At 48.5% G+C, this 11,276-nt stretch overlaps 2 non-coding genes across 2 annotated transcripts; one reads left to right on the top strand and one right to left on the bottom strand.

Annotated features, from left to right (window-relative positions):
* The first annotated feature begins 10,631 nt into the window (after nt 1-10,631).
* On the top strand, nt 10,632-10,704 carry TRNAV-CAC. The gene has a single exon. It is a non-coding gene; the product is annotated as a tRNA-Val (tRNA).
* A 290-nt stretch (nt 10,705-10,994) lies between these two features.
* On the bottom strand, nt 10,995-11,066 carry TRNAG-UCC. The gene has a single exon. It is a non-coding gene; the product is annotated as a tRNA-Gly (tRNA).
* Nucleotides 11,067-11,276: the final 210 nt, after the last annotated feature.

Consider the following 11,276-nt stretch of genomic DNA (forward strand, 5'->3'; position numbering starts at 1 on the left):
GAGTTCCTGGAGACCGTATTGGACCAAACCACAACATACCCATTCTGCATTTATTCATGTCCCTTCTCCATTTCTCTTCTCCTTCTACTCTCATCCATATTTTTTCTCTTCTGCTTTTCTCTTTTCTTTTGTTTCTGTCCTACCGTCCCTGAACCCTACTCCAGTTCAAGCACCCAAGCCTTTTTTTGGATTAAAATGATGAAAAATAAACCCCTTGTGAGGAGCTGCAGTGTGTGCTTTGCCAGAGAGCGGTCTTATTCATTAAGGGAATGGTCTTGTATGCATTTGGGCATGTTATCAGTAACACTCCAAAGGGAAATGGACTACTTAAACCTATTATATCACTGCTTTATTCACCATGTGCTGCCATTTACCTCCTACATGACGCTGGGCTCTAATAGCACCAGTTCTGAGAAACCCTGCACATTAGCCACAAGCAGCTCATTAATCCACTGTTTTCATTCTTGCAAAAAAATGGGCTCCAACCACATGAGAGCTCAGATGCTGAGCGCTCAGCCAAAACCAAAACAGCTTTGTTGTGCCAGCAGCTCTGAGGTAGCCCCAAACAGAACAGCACTTTCTGCTGATGGGGCACAGAGGGGGTTCTTGGGCTTGGGGGACCTGGATGTGCATCGGGAAATGGGGCAGAGCTGTCAGCCAGCAGCTGCTGCAGGGAAACTTGTAAAATCTGATTCCTGGAGGCTCCAAGCCAGGCCCATGTAGCCTTCACTAGAATCCAGGTCCTGGCTGTTGATGCAGCTCAGTCCCGGGATATCAATTGTCCCAGACAGAAGAAAGAATATGGAAGGCATCTCTTGAACTCCAGCCTAGGGAGTCTGTGATCAGACTGGGGATTGGCAGAATTAATTCCGAGCAGGTATGATGAGATCTTCCTCGAGAGCCCTTGAAGAAAATGAAAGGCCCCATGTCCCAGCCCCAAGCCATGAATCTGCGAGCCTTTTTGCTTCTTTGCAAACACACAGCAGTTGTGGCATAAAAAAGCAGTCACATCTGCTGCATCAAAGAGAAGAGCCCTGCTAAGGGCCCAGGCTTTCTCTCCCTAGTCCCCTGCTTGCACCATGCTGAGGAGGCAAGCTGCTCCATCTCCTGGCTGACTGGGCTCCCTGTCCAAGCCCCTCTTTATCTCAGGGCAGAGCTCACTGGAGAATGGTGCAGGTGTCTCCAAACGTGATTATTTCTGCTGAAATCGCCAAGGCTAACAAACAAACCCTTCTAACTAGATGTGCAGCTCGTGGACAGGAGCTCACATAAAAACAACTGCTCATCCATGTGGGAATAATAGAACATCTGTGTCCACAAACTAGGCACAGACCAGAAACAAAAGCCAATACTTTTTTATGAGCGGGACTTCAGGAATCTGGGATCTGTTCTTCTGGGACATCATGGTCATTTTTTCCTGCTTTACTTATTGAAATAGCTGCTGCTCCCTGGCTGCAGAGCCCTGCTTTCCGACAGAACAAAGAGAAATATAAAAGCAAGAGGATCTGGCCAGGGTCACTAGTGGAAAGAGAAGCAGAATCCAGGAGCTACTGTAGTATTTAACAGCCCCACTCTGAGCCCTGCCTTCTATTTCAGTAATTCCAGTTCAATGACAAGCTCAGTCTCAGCTCTGCTGTCATGGCCAGTGTCAAACCTTCAGCTCTCCTTTCCAATCTTATGGCAACCTTTTGCAGAGGCGCTGAGAACTAGAGATGCAAATATTGGTCTTCAGGACCTACAGCGTCTTGTTAACACCTGTGCTCCCTCCTAGCCAAGGAGATCTCTTTCCTAGCTGGAAAGAAGGGCAGAGATGCTGCAACCCACAGAGAAAGGGGAGCTGGATGCAGGATTCAGCTCTAGAGGGAGATACCATGGGGCAGAATTAACCACAAGAGACAGTCATCAAACAATGGATCTTCTCTGATTCAAGATGCCAGCTGCTGCTTCTGGTCAGCAAGCAAACCCCCCACCACTACCTGCCTACCAGATGTGCACAGCTCTGTCCCACTCCCAAAGCCCTCCCAAAGTCAATGGAGCACACATGTTGCTTTATTTGAGACGGCTTAGTGAAAAATTTAAGCAGGGAAATATGGCTTAGAGGTGTGCTGTTGAATTCATTTCTGCTCTTGGGTGACGACATGAATGAAATGGGAGGCGAGGGGTATAGGGCTGCTGCTGGAGGAAGAATTCCTGCCTGGCTGGGCTATGAGGTCTGCCCCGCAGAGCCGACAGCCACACAGTTCAAACTGCCCAGGGAAAGCAAGGCTGATAAAATCCCTGCTGCCAAAAGGAAATGTGATTACAGGACTGATCCTGTGCCCTGCCTGCTTCAATGTGTCTATGCAGAATGGCTCACAATGAGTGCAAAGCTCAGAGGCACTTACAGAGGCATTTAGTCTAACACAAAACATTCTCTTGGGGCACAGGGGGGATGGAGAAAGGCTGGGCGGGCTCCTCTCCATTGAGCTCAGCTTCATTGAAATCAATACGTTATTATGGTAGCGACTCCAGCCCTTAATATTCTACCTCTGAACAGTATCATGTTTGTGTTGAACAACGAAGACTTAGGCTTGACATCAGGGAAAATTCTTTGCTGTGATAGGGACAATTAAGTCCTGGAACAGAGCACTGGGAGGGGAATATGATTTCTAATGCACAAGGTCTTTAAAAAGAAATTCAGACAAAATTCTTCCAGAAGGGATGTGAGGCCGGGAGGGAGCCTTAGGGCAGCAGGATGGGACTTCTGCTCAAACCTATTTCTGATCTTGTGAATCAGAGTTAGAGCAGGTTTTACAGAGCTGTACGATCTCCTGACAGCTCTTTGAACAATATGGGTGACAGGCCCTAGCTTCAGGCAGTCTCTCTGCCCCTCTTTCCTACCTCTCTTCTCCAGTCCTTAGCTTAAGCTTACCTACTAACTGACATGTAAAACAAAACTGCAAATCCCCTCTCCCTCACCTCTTGCGTGTCTCTGCCTCTCACTGCCCCACCTGAGGCCTGTTTTCTCTTTTGATGCTTCTAATGAAACTAAGTGGCTGCAACCAGAAAGTTTCCACTTTCTGTCTCTGGGCTGATTACTGCAGAGCTGACACAGGCAGCATCCTGCGCCGAAGCCTCTATGGATGGGAACCCTCAGGGGAGGGGATAAAGTAATGCTCCGTGCCCTCTGCTCACCAAGCACCATTAGAGTACTGACTGCCTAACCTGGCAACCTAAGAGAGCAGGACCTCACCAGCCTGATTTCTGGGGCCAAGGTCTCTGGAAAACACGCGCTAGTGCACGGATACATGATACCCTCTGCAGTCCTTGAGACTGGGCTTCAGTTTCAGAACCTGGAAAAGAATAAGTAGAGTTCTTTTATCAGTTGTGCTGCAGCAGTCTTGGCTGGTGCCGCTAAAGGGGAGCTGGTCTTACTTGCTATTTTTGTGTGTACTTAATACTGTCTGGAGACACTTCTCCACATCCCTGGTAGATGGGGACTGTTTATTCCCTGAGCAGGGACAGAAGGAGCAGCTGTAAGGTCCTGGTTCATCTCTCCAACCCCTTCTGCCTAGCCAGCATCATCTTTAAAAGCTGGTGAGGGAAGAGTCCAGCGTGAGGGCCAGTTCAGGACCTGGCTTTCCTGCTGATGAGGATTTCTACTAGACATTTCAGAGCATTAAGGCTGAACTTTTCCGGAGTAGCTACTAGCTTTCTGCCTGGCCAGAAACAGTGAGGTTGAGTAAACTGAGCTCACTAGGATTTCCAGATGACCAAGACAACTTAAAAATTGCACTTACTCGGGTCTTAGAAGGCAGGCTGCTGCCTTGTTACTCCCCCTCCCTCAATTCAGGAACCATGAATGCATGCCTAGAACTTGGCTCCAGGTAGGGTCAGTGCCAAAACCCTCCACCAAACCGAGTGTTTCTCAGCAGTCTGAGCACTAACCAGTTCATCACAGGCAAGGCTCACATGCCTGTTGCTCCTGGCACCTCTCCTGCAGGCTGCCCCTTGTAAAGCTTCACCCCAGATTTCTCCTTTAGCCCACAAGCTTTCTTCCTGAATGCAAATTGAGGGCTTCCCAAACAACATCCTGACCTCTTGCAACTACTTCCCTGTTCTTGGACTGGACTTAGATGAGGGATGGTTGATGCCACAGTGCCTGGCCCTCTCAGAGATGGTCCTGGGTTATGTTCTTGCACCTTTAGGTCCTGGTCACTCCCGGAAATCCGGGCCTGTAACAGCAGGGCTGAGTTACCCTACGTATCACCTTGCTGACATGAGGGGAAAGTAAACAAGATTCTGCTCAGCACTGCAGAGACCAATTGCTCCAGTGTTGCCTGGCAGATGGGGCCCAAGAGGGAGACCATCTGTTCCTGAGCGAGATCCTAAATTTCTCTCTGTGAGATCCTGGGCTGAAGATGTCCAACAGAGTTCAATGGGCGCAGAGGCACAGGGGAGCAGCCGTGACCTTGATTGCTGCTTCAGTCCTTGGTGAGTGGGCATCCTGAAGAGCGGAGCCAAGGCTCAGACCTCAATTCTGTGGGCTGCTGGATGCCTGAAGCGTTCCTATTCCCTACATGAAATTTGCTTCTTCTGTCCACATCTCCACCCTCTTTTCCTCCCTGCAGTCCTTCCCACATGTGTGCCATGCTTTACTACAGTACGTGTTCCCTGTTGCAGAACCGGGCAGAGCTGTGTAGCTCCTTTCCCTGCAGCCCTCACTAACTCTGCCTTCTACTCACCCTGCTCTCCTTGTCCAAAAAAGCGCAGCTGCCCTGTGCAGAGGCCATTTGCCTGATACCTGTCTGTTGACAGTTCATCTGGCTCCTCCAGCACGTTCTGGTGACACTGGAGGAGGTTAAAAAGAGGCACACTGGGGAGCTTGTGGAAATGCTGTTAGAGCTCAGGGAAGGGGCTGGCATCTCAGAGAGAGAGAGAAGGGGATGACATCCAAGGAAGGCTGGAGAAGGAAAGAGCAATCTGCTGATAGTCAGCATGTCTGAGAAGCTGGGAACATATTGCATTAAACCGATAATAACACCTTGAACAGCAGGGTGGTAGTTTCCATCTGGCCTCGTGCTGAGCTTGGTCTCTCTCATTTCTTCCCCCCTGCAGCCAGGGAATCTGAGGCATAGGGTTGGCCACAAGTCACCCAGCAAGACTGTGGCAGAGCAAGGATGAAAGAGAAGAGCCTTATAGTGAGAGCAGGGCACTGAGGAGCAGCAGCACAACCTCTTGACTCTCCTTTCACCACAACTAGACCCTCCTTAGGCTTAGGAGGTGGGAAGGCACTAGAGCTCTTTGCTTAATTAGTAGCAACAGCTGAAGCACTTGAGAAACAAAAGCTCCTCTTTCTCTCTGCCCCACTTTTACTTGGGTGCCTGGGGTGGGGAGCAAATTGCTTGGAAGCCAGAAAGCGCCCTGGATCTTGTCACCATGGCTGCACAGACACAGCCTCCCGTTATCTCCAGAGGAACAAAACCCTCCTCCCACCCTCTCCTGTCTCAGCTGGAGCTGATAAAAGAAGAAGAAATAAACAAAACAAATAATAATAATAATAAATAAATAAAAATACCCCAACCTAAACCAGCAAATAAATATCCAGGGAATAAACCATCCTTCTGCAAAACGTATTTGTTTCTGCAGTGGTTTCTGGGTTGCTGGAGAGCTGAAGGACTCAAATGAGCATTTCAGGTTATAAAGTCCATCTCACTAAGACTGGGATTTACAAAATCACAATTCAGAAACATCCCTGATCATGCCATTTGCTTCAGAATAATGATCTCTAGCTATAGATACCTAATTGTATGGTTCTGATTTATTTATATATATGGATGTGTGTACTATTAACATGATTATATATAATTTTTATGTCTTCTTGTTTGGAACCCACAGGGATCTTATCTGTAAGTTTTCTGTAAGAGCTGGAGTCTTGCCCTTTCTGTCTCTGTATTGCAGCCTGTGCAGGGAGAGGCACCAGAGGTAGCAAAAAGTCAGCGGAGTAACGTAGCAGAACAAATCAGATAATGTAGATTTTTGTGCTACCACAGTTAAACTGCTTCTGGTATCTGGGCACCTCCAGTCTTCACTGCAGTGTGGACAGGCGCTTTAGAAAGTAAAACAAAATGAAAAACAAAGTGGGACTTGGTTGTTGTGTTGTTTTAGTTGTGTTCTCACAACTAAAAGGCTAAAAATATGCCAAATAGCATAGCAGTAGAGCAGTGAAAACTAGCAACCATGTATTTGTATTTTGAGAGAAATTAGGGCTATTATGGTTGCTCCAGACGGGCTTCCTACATAAACTCGGTAGATAATTTCACTTGGTGCTTCATGCATCAAAGCTCTGACCATCTGGCTGAATGCGAACATACCTTTTAGCAACATGTCTCAGTTTGGCTTGGTGCCTTCAGGGCCACCTCTCTACAACAGGCACTATTTCAGTGCTTAATTGCACTCACTGTTAAAAAAGGACAACTTATTTTTAGTGTGTATCTCTCCAATATTGGCTTCTGGCCACTGAATATTCTACTGTCCGTGTACGCATATAGGCAGTGGTATGTTTAAATCAACCCGTGAACTGTGTGGGACATCAGGGGTCAGATGGCCCACAGAATGACTCTAAGTTGTCTTGGGTCTTTCAAAAATCATTCATATGTGACCAAACAAATGAAGAAGAATAACTGATAATTCAGAGTTTAACCTAGTTTTCTCTTTTTGGCACTGGCTGGCACACTCAGTTCTTTGGCTCAGCCACCTTCTTACTATCAATTCTAGCAAGTAAATTATGACTTTGTAATGCAATAAACATTTTGCTTAAATAAGTATTGTCTTTGTTTACAACTTATTCTTGCAACTGCCAAAGAATATATGATCGTTCTTTGATTCAAAAAGGCTGAAGAATGGCATAATAAATGGCTGATTATGTCTTTCAACTTTTCCACACGCCCATTTTCTCCCATCAGTAGTTCTTTGGCCAACTGTAGCAAAGTGTCACCTGTACAAGTACAATCTGGTCACAAAAGACCATTCAGTGTGGAGGTTTCTGCCTGGGAGACTTACAGGAGTGAACTCTTGCTTTTACACCTACCTGACCTTTCTTTGCATATCGACTTACCTGGATAAACTCATCTAGACCATGACAACAGCTTGCTCAGCCCATCCTGAAAAGATCAGGCTCTTATTGATAGCTCTGAGCACACAGTTTTTGTTAAAGAAAGCATGCTGCTCTCATGTTCTTCCACTTCCAGATAAATACGAACATTGTAATATCAGCAATGTGAATATTAATGATAGATACTAGGTGAGAACTGGGACTAGTCTCCAGTGCTTATATTCTTCTGGGTAACTGTCACCAGGACCTCTGAAGGCAGGCAAACACTCAGATGTCTTTGAGAACCTGGGTTAGGAGATCATTTTCAAGGAGTTGCTGATTTTTCCCCAAGCTCACCAATCAATGAAGAACTGAGTGTAGGATTCACATGTTCAGGTTAGATGTGGACTTTTAATGAAATTATGAGGGAAAAGAAATTACAAACCCTGGTCAACACTGGGGATTGCAATCCAGGTCTCTGGGGATCCCTCATACCTATCATACCCTGACTTGCTCTGTGCTCCAGAAAAACTACTGTCCCTTTGCATTTTTATTTTTTTTTTTCCAAGAGGAAGAGCAGTATTTCTGGGTACAAGAACTAAGTCCCTTAGTACAAAGGCCCCAGAGGGTCTCTGAACCTCTTTTCCCTTATATGATCGACAGGGCTTGTGCGAGTGCTCAGGGAGGATGTTATGGTTCAACATCATTGTCACCTTTTGCCTCATAACCAGTTATGATTAAAGACCAGTTTTGAAGGATGCCTGGCTGTGCTCTCGCACCCCTTGGTGTGGCAGAACTAGCTGATAATTTTGTTTCTGCAGAAACAGTGTTTGACCTCTCTGTCCCCTGCTGACCAAGTGCCCCCTTTTATGTATTAGCATCACGCGCTGGTTGGAGTGTCTGCCCCGCCGATATCACTCACGTACATACACCCCTCATCTCCCAGCACCCACCAACTCCTAGCATCTGTGCCACTTGCTTGGCCTCTTTTCCTTTATGCTGCTCCCCTCCACAGTCGTGTGACTGCTATTGTGTGGTCCCTGCCACACAAAAGCTAGCCTGACCTAATTTAAATCAGTGCTATTGAAGCCGTTCTTGTTTTATCTCCCAGCACAAGGGCTGTGCTCCCCATTTCAGAGGTAGCAGGAATGAATGGCTAATTGGGGGGGCATTGTGCAAGGCGTCGTTGTCTCCCGGCCCTGATTGTCAGCTCTCCTGCTCCACAGTGCTCTGAGCTCCCCTCCCTTGTAACAGCCATGCAGGCTGTTTAGGGAGTGGAAGGAGGAAAAGGGGAGAATGGGACTCTGTAGCCATCGCAGCGTGTCAGGCAAACAAAGCAGAGCATGGCCGCCTTCAGCGCACTGGTGAAAAGGCTGGCTGGGGGAGGGTTCCCTTGTTCAGAAAGGGCAGATGCTGATGATAATAGGAGAGAATATCCATCCTTCACCCTGCTTTCTTTTTCCTGGGTATTTATGTGACAGTCCTTCCTAGCGCTGTGGAGACTGTCCTTGGGGAGGGGGTGAGGCAGAGGGGGGTCTCATACGCGAGCAGTGCCGCAGGGGTGGTAAGTGTTGGGAGCAGAGGAAGTGGGATAGGTCAGAGGCTGGAGGGGAGGCTGAAATGCTGCCAGGCTCTTTGTCCTGTGGGGCAAAGTTTGAGCAGTCACTGACAATGGATCTTTGTGAGAAAAGCGAGAACATCCCTGGGAGTCTTTCCAGCAAGAGGCAACCAGCATGAAGAGGGAACATTGTCTGGACCCTCAAAGGCAGAGTTGCCCATGAGAGGAGGATCTAGAGCCCACAACCTATCTACATGGTATGTCTCAAGACTACCAGAGCCCAGTGCTGCCTTAACAAGGGACCACAGTAATATTTTAACTGTGCAGGTTTGGGAGTTAACACTGGCAGCACAATGGCTTTTGTCTTATTTCTCCCTCTGCCTCCCACAGGTACCTTCCAAGAGCCTCTTCCCTGGGGCTCTCCAATCTGCAGCTCTCCTTTCTCCACCGATCACCAGACTGAAAGAGATCTGTGGAAGAGAAGAAAACCCAAAGCATTTGAATCTTTCCATTGATGATCTCGAGTCACTTACAGATCCACTTCCTCCTGCCCTAGAGAGAAGACTTTGTCCCCAGCTATTCATTAGGTTTGCCCCTCTGGTGCACAGTGCAAAGGTTGCTACCAGAGTCCTCTCCTGTAGGCTTTGCCAGCTACAGGCAAAGAGAGGGCAACACCGGGATGTTTAACAGCAACATGAAGCAAACAAGTCTTCCAGTTTGTCATAGACTTTAATGTAATGTTATAATCTTTATTGCCAGTCAGATCAGAATAAAGTACTGGCAAGTCCTGGAGTTAAAGGACATGTGACAACTTCCCCTCCATACCTATTGGCACCCAATCAAGAGATTAGCTACAAAATTGTAAAATTAAAAGTAAGTTTTATTAAAGGTTTTAAGAAAAGAGAGGTTCTTCTTGCTTTCATCTGAATTTATGATTCATTTCTCCCTTCTAAGCTTATCGCTGCAGCCAGCAGAGCAGAAAACACACTTCAACAACAAAACAAACCAGGAATAATAAGTCTCATATTACCACCTGATTCAAAGGGCCAAGGTTTTACTAAAAAAAAGAATGATTGCCATGGGTGTATGAGTTGCTAACATTGCATTAAGATACAAGAAGAGGAACTAGTATATCTTGAACTAGACCATCTGGGATGGTCAACAGGGATTTTACCCAAAACCTCAGTGATGGGAAACTCACAACAGTGTAATGTTGGCATTACGTCACCTTGCTCTGTCCCATCCGCTTGCACAGCTCCCACTGCTTTGGAGAGGGACTAGTGATGAGAACAGAATCTAGCCCGTTGTGCATTAGAGAGGCTTCATTTGCAGGGAGGGAAAACTTTGCCCCAGCGAAAGGTGACCACCAAGGATCTACCCTTTGGTCAGAAAACAGCCAGTCCTCTCCCAGCTCCTGTCCCCTGGGCTGGATCCTCTCCCTCCTGAGCAGCTCTGCAGGGAGTTCCACTCCCTGTTGCCACTATTCTACCGACATCTGGTGGCAGCTGCTTCAGGAAGAAAAGATATTTCTTCAAAAACGGCCCAAGCTCTGGCACATCCTGCTCTGCTCAACCTCCGCCTGGCCCCGGGCTCGGCCGGTGGGCCCAAGGGACGTGCGCGGGCCTGGAGGGTGCGGCCAGTCCGGGGCCTGGAGCGGGGTGCAAGGCCAGGCCGGTGTGGGGTGAGCCCCTCCTGCTCCGCCTCAGCAGCAAGCTTCGTGGGGGGCTGTCCCCTTTCTGAGGGAAGCGCTTCCAAAACGCGGCCGAGCACGTCGCGGGGACACACACCCCAACCGCCTTCAGAGGGCGAGCGGGCCTCTGGAAGCACTAATTACTCATTAGCGCTAATCACCTGGAACACCGCACGGCGTGGCGCGGTGTTTGGGGTGGGTTTTGCACGGAGTTGCCGTGAGGTGAGGGGACGCGCTTGTCCCTCGGCGCGTCCCCTCAGCGGCGGAGTGGCTTGAACATCAGGTGCCGCCCGCCAACCCTTGCAGCGCGGGTTTCCGTAGTGTAGCGGTTATCACGTTCGCCTCACACGCGAAAGGTCCCCGGTTCGATCCCGGGCGGAAACACCTGTTTTTATTTTTTTTTTCCCTTCCCTTTTGTCTTTCTGATTAATATTCCTTTTCCCGCCGTCCTCCGAGGGTTCGGGGTCCCGCCGCGAGCTGGGAGGGAAATAACGGCACCGTGCGCCCCACCACCGGGCAGCGCCCGCTTCCCGCCGCACCCGGTTGGCGACCGCCGGGGTTCATAGGGGTAAAACGCAACCGAGTGGGGCACTTCGCGTGCAGGCGCGTTCTGATTAGCTTTGGAATCGGTGGGGAGCCGGAGAGAAAAAAAAAAAAAAAAAAAAAGTAAGCGTTGCGTTGGCCGGGAATCGAACCCGGGTCAACTGCTTGGAAGGCAGCTATGCTAACCACTATACCACCAACGCCTTACGATTAAAGTTTTCCCGACCTCCCTCAGCAACCACAAACAATTGGACCCAACCACTTTCCATAACTGGTTGGGGGTAGCGAGGGCCAAGAGCAGCACCCCAATTGCTCCCCGGCGGAAACAATGCTGAACTGGGGGCATGTCTTGGAGGCTGGATGGGGTAAGAAAATTCTCTTTGTGCTTTCTTTACCAGCCAGCCAGCCTCAAT

This window comes from Tyto alba, unplaced genomic scaffold, assembly GCF_018691265.1.
Source record: "Tyto alba isolate M040663 unplaced genomic scaffold, T.alba_DEE_v4.0 Super-Scaffold_20000042, whole genome shotgun sequence".
Classification (NCBI taxonomy): domain Eukaryota; kingdom Metazoa; phylum Chordata; class Aves; order Strigiformes; family Tytonidae; genus Tyto; species Tyto alba.